This window comes from Colletes gigas, unplaced genomic scaffold (assembly GCF_013123115.1).
Source record: "Colletes gigas isolate AHSC1104 unplaced genomic scaffold, ASM1312311v1 Colletes_gigas_Sc00055, whole genome shotgun sequence".
NCBI lineage: Eukaryota > Metazoa > Arthropoda > Insecta > Hymenoptera > Colletidae > Colletes > Colletes gigas.
Window position 1 is genome coordinate 185,232 of NW_025106684.1, and position 8,757 is coordinate 193,988.

Sequence of the window (8,757 nt, forward strand, 5' to 3'; positions counted from 1 at the left end):
GCATATTACATCTTTCGTACTTTCGCCTGTCTATTTATCACACAAATAAAGTTTCTTTCATCAATACCTGTGGCTTCAAAAACAAATTTGTCGATATCGATATTGTTGATCGAAGATCTCAACAAGTTCGTTCGATCTCAAAACGCGAGTGACGGTCGCCGTCATTTTCATTTGCGGTTTAACTACTCCGCGACACGTAATTGCGCTAATATCCGACGAGATGCGTCTCCACCCCCGTCTTCGCCGCAGAAAAGCCCTACGCTCGTGTGCTCTCGTACTCGAAACAATTTCCCCGTCGATGGAAAAGCTTTTCCGGTGCGCGAGCACGCGGCCGCTCGAGGGAGCGCGGGTGCTGCAATATGTCGCATAATTCGACCATTCCTCATACCATTTCTCCGCGAACGCTTCGGAGGGAACAAACTTCGAACATGTGTACGCTTGCATGTACGCTTTCGCCTTTTCATAAATACACGAGGCGGACGCGGCCCCGCGTCCCGTTCAGCTCTCAAAGACAAAGTCGCGAAACGCAAACCGATCCAGGGAAATATCGGGATTGTATAGGATTTTACTCGACGACCGTGCACTGTCGAGAATCGAAGGAACGTTGGTGTCCCTCTTTGTGTCGTATCGGAAGAAATATCCATGGACTCGCGACGTACAGTTTTCACTTCGAGCGGAAATTTTTAACGTTTCGACGACTCGGATACCGTCCAACGGGGGCAACAATTTATCATCAACCTTCGGTCTTAAACCCCAGGCGATTTGATATCGGAATTTGTTATCCCTTTCGAACCCTCTGCTGGAACGTATCGTAAACACGACGAGAACATTTTTGATACAAAGACACGACCATCGTTGTGAATTTTTTGACTTTTAACTAGTTTCTCACGTATTATACTTGAATCATCGACTCTGATGAATTTTGAATCATTAAAATCCTTCAATCCGTTCGGAAGTTATGATGTTTCAAACATACGCATGAAACTTCAGGGGAATCGTTCATTCGTGGTCAGACATTATATTTTCGGTAAGGAATTTTTTTCTCGAAACTGCGTAGAATTTCGGGGGTATGTGTATCGATGAAAAATGATTGCAATTAACCCTCCTAGCTAAAAATAATTTTTTTAGAATGATTTGAAATTTTTTTTTCACCAAAAAATTTCTCCGCCTATAGAAATTTTTTTCTCGAAAGTGCGTAGGATTTCGGGGGTATGTGTATCGATGAAAAATGATTGTAATTAACCCCCCTAGCCAAAAATAATTTTTTTAGAATGATTTTAAATTTTTTTTTCACCGAAAAATTTCTCCGCCTATTGAAATTTTTTTCTCGAAAGTGCGTAGGATTTCGGGGGTAAGTTTGTTCACCAAAAATGATTGTAATTGACCCCTGCATCCGAAAATAATTTTTTTAGAACGATTTGGAATTATTTAATTTTGCAAAAGGGCCAACTTTGGTGCTCTAGTTCTTTTTTAAGCTTGCATTGCCTTCAGTGATATTTGCAACATAAATTTCGAAATTCTTTTTAAATATGTGAGGACCTATCAACTAACATAGTTTATTAGTCCTTTTTCAGAGCTATCGACGATTACTTCGTCTTCTATGACAGTGTTTACTTCGAAACAAGCACGATATATCGTATTTCGAGTATCTCCCGAGGAGAAATGTCCCAAAGAGCGGATGAAAACGGTCCGTTGCTCGATCCTTTGTCACCTTACCACGAAAGGCGTTCGCGTAAGCCGCTTTTCTCACCGGGTCGTCGAAATATGTAAAATTATTCCCACAGACGGCCCGTGCGTGACGGCGACTTCTGCCGCCGTGTTCCTTGGAACCATCGTCAAATATTTGCGACGCTTCCGGTAACACACAGACGCGAGCGTCGCTCGGGTGCAGGACAGGCAGGGTGCAACGCTCGCATGGGAGACAACATTATCATGCAACCGAATACAAAAGCCTCCTTTGTAAAGGCAAGGTGAAATTGCCGTTGAAAAAGCGTGTCGAGTGCTTCTGAACTACGAGCATAGAAAGCGGAGAAAGGAACCGTGGAAAGGTGGTAATTCTCTGGGAAACTTTCCGTCTTTCCAGGTCGAGCGCCGGTAATTTGGAAGGGACGAAACTGTTGACCCCGTGGATCGCCGCGAAGACGAACGCGGGGGTTTCTTCGTCGTTCATGTGTTACATACCGGAAACACATATACGCGCGTGTCATCGTCCCGGTCTCGTTCGTCCATCTTGCAATTAACACTTTGTTAGACATCACCTTCTCCTCGTCGTTTCGTTAACCCTTTGAAATCCACGAGCCTTCGTTAATGTGAACAATTAGCAACACCATTGCAATTTTGTGATTATCAAAAATAAGAAAATATTTTCGACGCAAATATATAAATACCTGTGATTCAAATTTTAATTTAAATTTCATACATTCACTTTGTGTTATCATAAATGAAATTTGAGTCGAGCTGTGGTACTTATTGTGTCTGTCGTGGAGTGCAAAAGATTAAAAGGCTATTCCGGTCTTTCCCCGAAGATACAAACGATTTAAAATAACACACTGAAAACTGTGTTTATTGTCGCTTTTTGTGATATTGTACCCATCGATAACGGTCGACAGAAGCGTGGAATAAATAATTACGACAGGGATCTTGTTCGCCGAGCAAAGCAGAATTGGATCGGAGGCAAACGCTATAACTGATTAGTTCTTTACAATGAAACGAGTAAGGGGGAGGAAGATCGATTACACCAAGGAAGGAGAAATCCGTACGTACGAATCAATCACCGAAGCAAGTTGGCGGATTAAGCTTTACAATGCCCTCCTATCGTCCGAATCGATCCGCGAAGGAACGACGATACAACGAAATTCTCTGCACGACCGATTCGAATAAGCAATTCCAGATATCCGAGATCACGTGTCAACAAACGACACCTACTTCTTTTGGTAACGTGACCGTGGTCGGAGAACGCTCTCCTAGACAGAAATAAGAACAGAACTATGTATGGGTAAATCCATAATATGGATTTATCTGATACGCTTACAATGCAGAATCAAGCTTAATCTCGTATCCGGGATCTTCTAAGACGGTCACGTTCGATGATATCGTCGTGGCTATGATCGCGCGATGAGGGAACGATACGGTCACGTGTTTCCCTGAGAAGTCAACATTTTGACTCTGAGATTATATTTAAAAACAATACACCTGTTACGATCATACGTAAAAGCTATTGAAACTATTTTCACATTTATAGACACTAATTTTACGTTTCTAATGTTAGAATACGAAAGCACGTTTCAATCATTCCGTCAGAACAATTCCATCGTAAAATGAAATTGGTATTATATTTCCAAAGCTCGTATCAAGTACCTGTTCTTGCTACACTACTGGCATACTCTCATCCTCAGGGGTCAAGTTGTACACGCGTGATCGTTGAATACACCAACGTGCGCGTTTCCCCACGGCGCGAGAAGAAAGCTTGAAAACGTACACTCGAGCTATTCGAAATTTTTCTTTGACGCGCGAAACCCCGTGAACATGAAAGCTACCTTTTCCTTTTCCTTTTTTAAGCACAACAACCCACAGTTTCTAGCAATTCTCGTTGAAGTCAAATGCATTTTAAAGAGAACGAATGAAAGTAATAATTCGATAAATGCTAGAAACGTCTGGAGAAATTTTATTTACTGCCGACGAGTATGAAATTGCGCGATGGAATGGTAGAAATCGTGAAAGATTCGCCCAGCCGAGCAAGTAAATTGGCGATCGCGAGCTTATTTCGAGACGTCAACGACTTTTCTTTGCCGCGTTTCGCGCCGAATTCAATGGCAGAAAGAGAGAAGCATCTCATTAAGCTGTTTTGTGAGAAGCTCCCTCGATGCTCCCCTACCTTTTCACTGACCTATTAAAACGTCAGACAATGACTCGAAAAAAATAAGACGCGGCGAATTATTGCGTCGTGCGTGGAAATAAGGTCGGATCCGCTGGCGGCGAAACGATTTAGATAACGCTTTTGAAATATTGAGAACGTGGCACCCTTGTACGTTTTTCACTGTCTGACGACGGCAATATATTACGACTATACGATGTATCGGAAGATAATACGCGGTATGCTCGAACGAAGAAAAGGAAAATAGTATGAAATTATTAGGAATTTTTTAATTGCTCCCCTCGACGATGGTTCGATGCTCAATTGCGATCTGAAACACGTGTTTAACTAAAACGTGACTCTTCTCTTCGTTCACTTGTCTAAATATTAGGTGAAAATGTGAAAATCTGATTGCTTAAGAATCGAAATGGTTGTAAAGTGGAGGTAATAAAATACGTTCGATGTACTTTCTTAATAGACAGTTGATTCCTTTTATATAGACTGCCCCCAAGTGCTTCGCTGGCAGACATCTTATACGCGTGGCCGAAGTATTTCAAAAACTGGCGATGGGCAAATGTTTTTAAGTAGCCCCGAGGAATGAAAATCCATCGGATTTAAATCCGGGGGAACGAGAAGATAAGCAAATGGGAACTGCACGACCTATCCATCCGTTAGAAAATCGTTCGTTCAAGAACTGTCTGACTGCTCGGCTGAAATGGGTCGGTGCACCGTCGTGCATAAATCAGATACGACGTACACCCAATGGGAACTTCTCCCAATAATACATGCAATTTATTACTTAAGAAATTCACGTAAGACCGACCTGTTAAGTTTCCATCGAGACAAACGAGGTTCCTTCTAATTTGAAACACTGGAACGTTAGGAAACATCTCGAAGAAGCAAAAAAACTATCCAAGTCTGAGTCTGAGAAGGTAATTTTATTCCAGCTCAATTGTTTCTTCAGATAAATTATAAATTTGTTGGGAATTTAATAATTTTGAGAACACTAACGTCAACGAACTCAATGTAAAATATTTTTATAATACTTCAGAAGGCCACGTTTACTCTGCTCGAAACAATTGGACGAAACTGATCACCAAACTGTGGGTCGATTTGTAAATATCACTTCACATAATTTACTTGTAAAAATTTATATTAATGTTTATACACAACCTTTTAAAAGCAATATTGGAGCAAAATCCACGTCAATCAACAAGAGGTATATCAGAAAGGTTGAATACGTCACAATCAGCTGTTAACCGCCACCTGGAGAAATTAGGGAAAGTCAACAAGTTAGGAGTATGGGTATCTCACAATCTCAGTGAACGGAATAAAGAAGATCGTATGTAAATCGCCACAAGTCTGCTCTCACGGGTAAAAATTGAGCCTTTTTTAAACAGGATTGTAACAGGCGATGAAAAATGGGTTACCTGTGACAATATAGTCCGCAAAAGACAGTCGCTCGATAAGAATCAACCACTCCTACCAGATCCGAAAGCAAACATCCATGGCAAAAAGATTTTATTGCGTGTATGGTGGGATTGTCAAGGAATAATTCGCCACGAGTTGTTGAAGTCAAATTTAACGATTACTGCGGATAGATACGTTCAGCAGTCGCAAAGAGTGCAAGGGAGACTCCATGAAAAGCGTCCTGCACTCGTGAATCGCAAAAACGTCATTCTTCTACACGACAACTTGGATGGTCCGTTTTACCACATCCACCTTACTCCCCGGATCTTGCCCTGACAGACTACCACCTTACAAAACTTTTTCAATGGAAAAACCTTCAATTCTGAAGAGCAAGTCAGGCAGGCTGTCGAAAACTTCTTCAGGTCCAAACCAACCACATTTTACAGGGAAGGAATTGATAAACTGCCGGGGTGATGGGAGAAGGTTATAGACAATAGTGGTGAATACATAATAAATTAATATAATTTTGTTATTTAATGAGAGCAAAATAAATGTCTGATAAAAAAAAACGGAAGTTACTTATGACTCGATCAAATACAATACAATTAATTTTATCGTTTGATTCTAATTCGTTTGAAAGTTTTCCCGGCTACCCTTTGTCGAATAGGGGTAATCCAGCCCAACTGTGGTAAAATTTCGAGCAGAACCAACGCTGACCGCCGTGACGTTGAATATTAAATTCAATTTGTTTCGTCGTAGACGTCGAGCAATGCCGCGAAGCGACGCGTGTTTCCATCTCGCAGATTTGCATAAGTGACTTATGGTCAGTGGGTATTACCCCTCCCCCCGCCTGAATGAGACCGCTCGGATATCTTTGATGTGACGTTCGCGTAGGGATTCAAATGAGGGATGGTCGTTATGAGACAGGGTGTAGAATATCATACGCGTGTATCTGGTTTCGCGCCCTGCGTGCCGGGTTGCAAAAGTGTACTTTCATTACATCCCCGAATTAGCGGCGAGAGCGCAAGACAGCATGGAAATTGCCGTATTATTTTCAAAAATTATTCCCTAACCTTCGAGTATCCTGTTTTAACCGCGTAACGCGGGAGTGAATTTGCAAACTTTGTATTTCTTGGACAGTATACTCCTAACACTTCGTTTAAAATAAAAAAAAAGTACTCAAATTGAAAATTCGATTAAAAAATAACTAATTTTAAAAAGTTACATTTTTGTAGTTTACTTTGTGCTAACAACTATCAGATATTACTCATGAGTTGTATTATAATTATTCGAAAAGGATCCACAAGCAGGATCGGAAAGTTACATTTAAGAAAATTGTATGCTCTGTTTCTTGAACAATTTCAAACCTATGAAATTACTGACAGTGTATGAGTGTCGCGTCGCTTCGCAGAACGCTGCATAAAATTACAGGGAATTTTGCAGTTACTAGAAATAGTTGTTAGCTCGTGGCTCACGATTCACGAAAGTGCGTTGCAACGGAAAATGAAACTTGCAAGTGGCGGTTTAATCTGCATAGTAACGTGACAGTCGCCTGGAGATACTGATAAAAGCATGTCTCGAAAAAATAACATTCGTTCGCGTATGCTCGTTCGATGCAATAATAATGAGTTTTTACTTTAAATACCGTGTATGTACTTTAATATTAATTGTCCTTAACAATTTTACTCGAAAGTGATCGTTTTAAAAAATTATTAACAAGCAATCAAACTCATAAACGATTTACATAACGATACCTGGTGAAAATGAAGATCAAAGACAAGCAAGTATTGAAATCAAAATGGCTGCGTTACGCTGGACGCTTATAATAAACGAGAAAAGAATTATAAAGCAATATTTAATAACGCCAGAAGCCGATAATATTGATAGTAACGACTGCACATATTTCACGATCTTGTACAATTAAAATTGGAGCTGTAATAGCGGGTCAGCTTTCTGATCGATATTCAGGCTTCGCGTGCGAATGGAGAACGTTAAGATTAATGAGCCCAAAATGAAATTATAGCGCGAGAAACGCATTGCACGGTGAAATATTACGCTAACGAATCTGCTGTCGCGTCTCGCGTTTTACAGCGTAACGATAACGGCGTTGGAGGCCGTCAAGATTATTTCAAATTAACAGTTAATGCGACGAAAGCTCGACCATTAGCAATATCTAGAGATAATTGCACGCAAAGCAAAAGTCACTACAGTGGGATACGAGATTCCATTTTCATTTCTTGAAATAACACAACTTTTAAGTTCGATATAATTTTTTTAATATAATACGACTTGACTTGTAGTGGTTGAGCAGATCCAGCGAGTGTCTGTCGAAACTTTAGACGCATCGTTGAAATATTCGAAGAAACAGGGGGACCAAGAAACGCAACCGTGAAACGTAATCCCAGATCTCGCGCGAAGATTATCAATAGGTGGCCAACGGGGGGACCAAAATGGAAGCTGCGTAACGAACCCACGGTGGTCGAGGGGTCACGCAACGGCCAGTAACAATTTTTCATTCATAATTAACTGTCACTGGCGAACGGTCAAGTAATCAAAGCGGAAACAGAAATCCATCACACGTTACGACGTACAATGTAGCTGTTGTACCGCTTGACGCGAACGCAAGATTAAAAACGACGCTACTGGACGGTGATATTCATAAATACCCAAACACCGACGATGCAGATTATTCATCGATATTTATTGGATATAAAGTACCCTCGAAGATACATCTACTACACTTGAAAATTCTAAAGTTAAGTGATTACAGCTCGAAGGATCTTAAAAACGACGCTACTGAACGGTGATATTCACAAATACCCAAACACCGACGATGCAGATTATTCATCGATATTTATTGGATATAAAGTACCCTCGAAGATACATCTACAACGCTTGAAAATTCTAAAGTCGATTGATTACACTTTAAAGGATTAAATTTCAAAATACAGTAACTGGGTTATAGAAAAACTGAACAATCAACGTGTAGTTTTATGTGCACTTAATTTTTAAATTTCTACTGAAATGTATTTAGAGACGAAACTCTCGTGCAAATCGTTAACGCGTTTTATCGTCGATGACTGTTCGAGGAAAAATAAAGCAAAATAAAAATAAGGAATTGCTGCCGCGCGAGGGTAACCAGCCAAGCAACCATGTCATTTAGATTCACGCTATATAGGCATTTTTCTTCCCCCGTCGAGTGTCGAAAATGGTCATTTTTCGACATTGTTTTTCACCGGTTTTTTTTTTTGTTACAGGGAAACACGAGGTGGTAACAAATGGCGCCGGTTACCTTTGGCCGTCGCGGTATGCATAGCAACGAGAGCGAACGACGCGTTCCCCTCCGCCGATTTGATTCTACGCGCGGAATCGCCTCGTCGGCCGACACTTTTGTCTCGGCCGCGAAAATGGTTCCCTATCAGGAATGGCGGGGGGCTTTATCAGATAAAGTCGCGCTATCGGTCTTGGCAAATAAGGGAACGCTGACAGTTCGA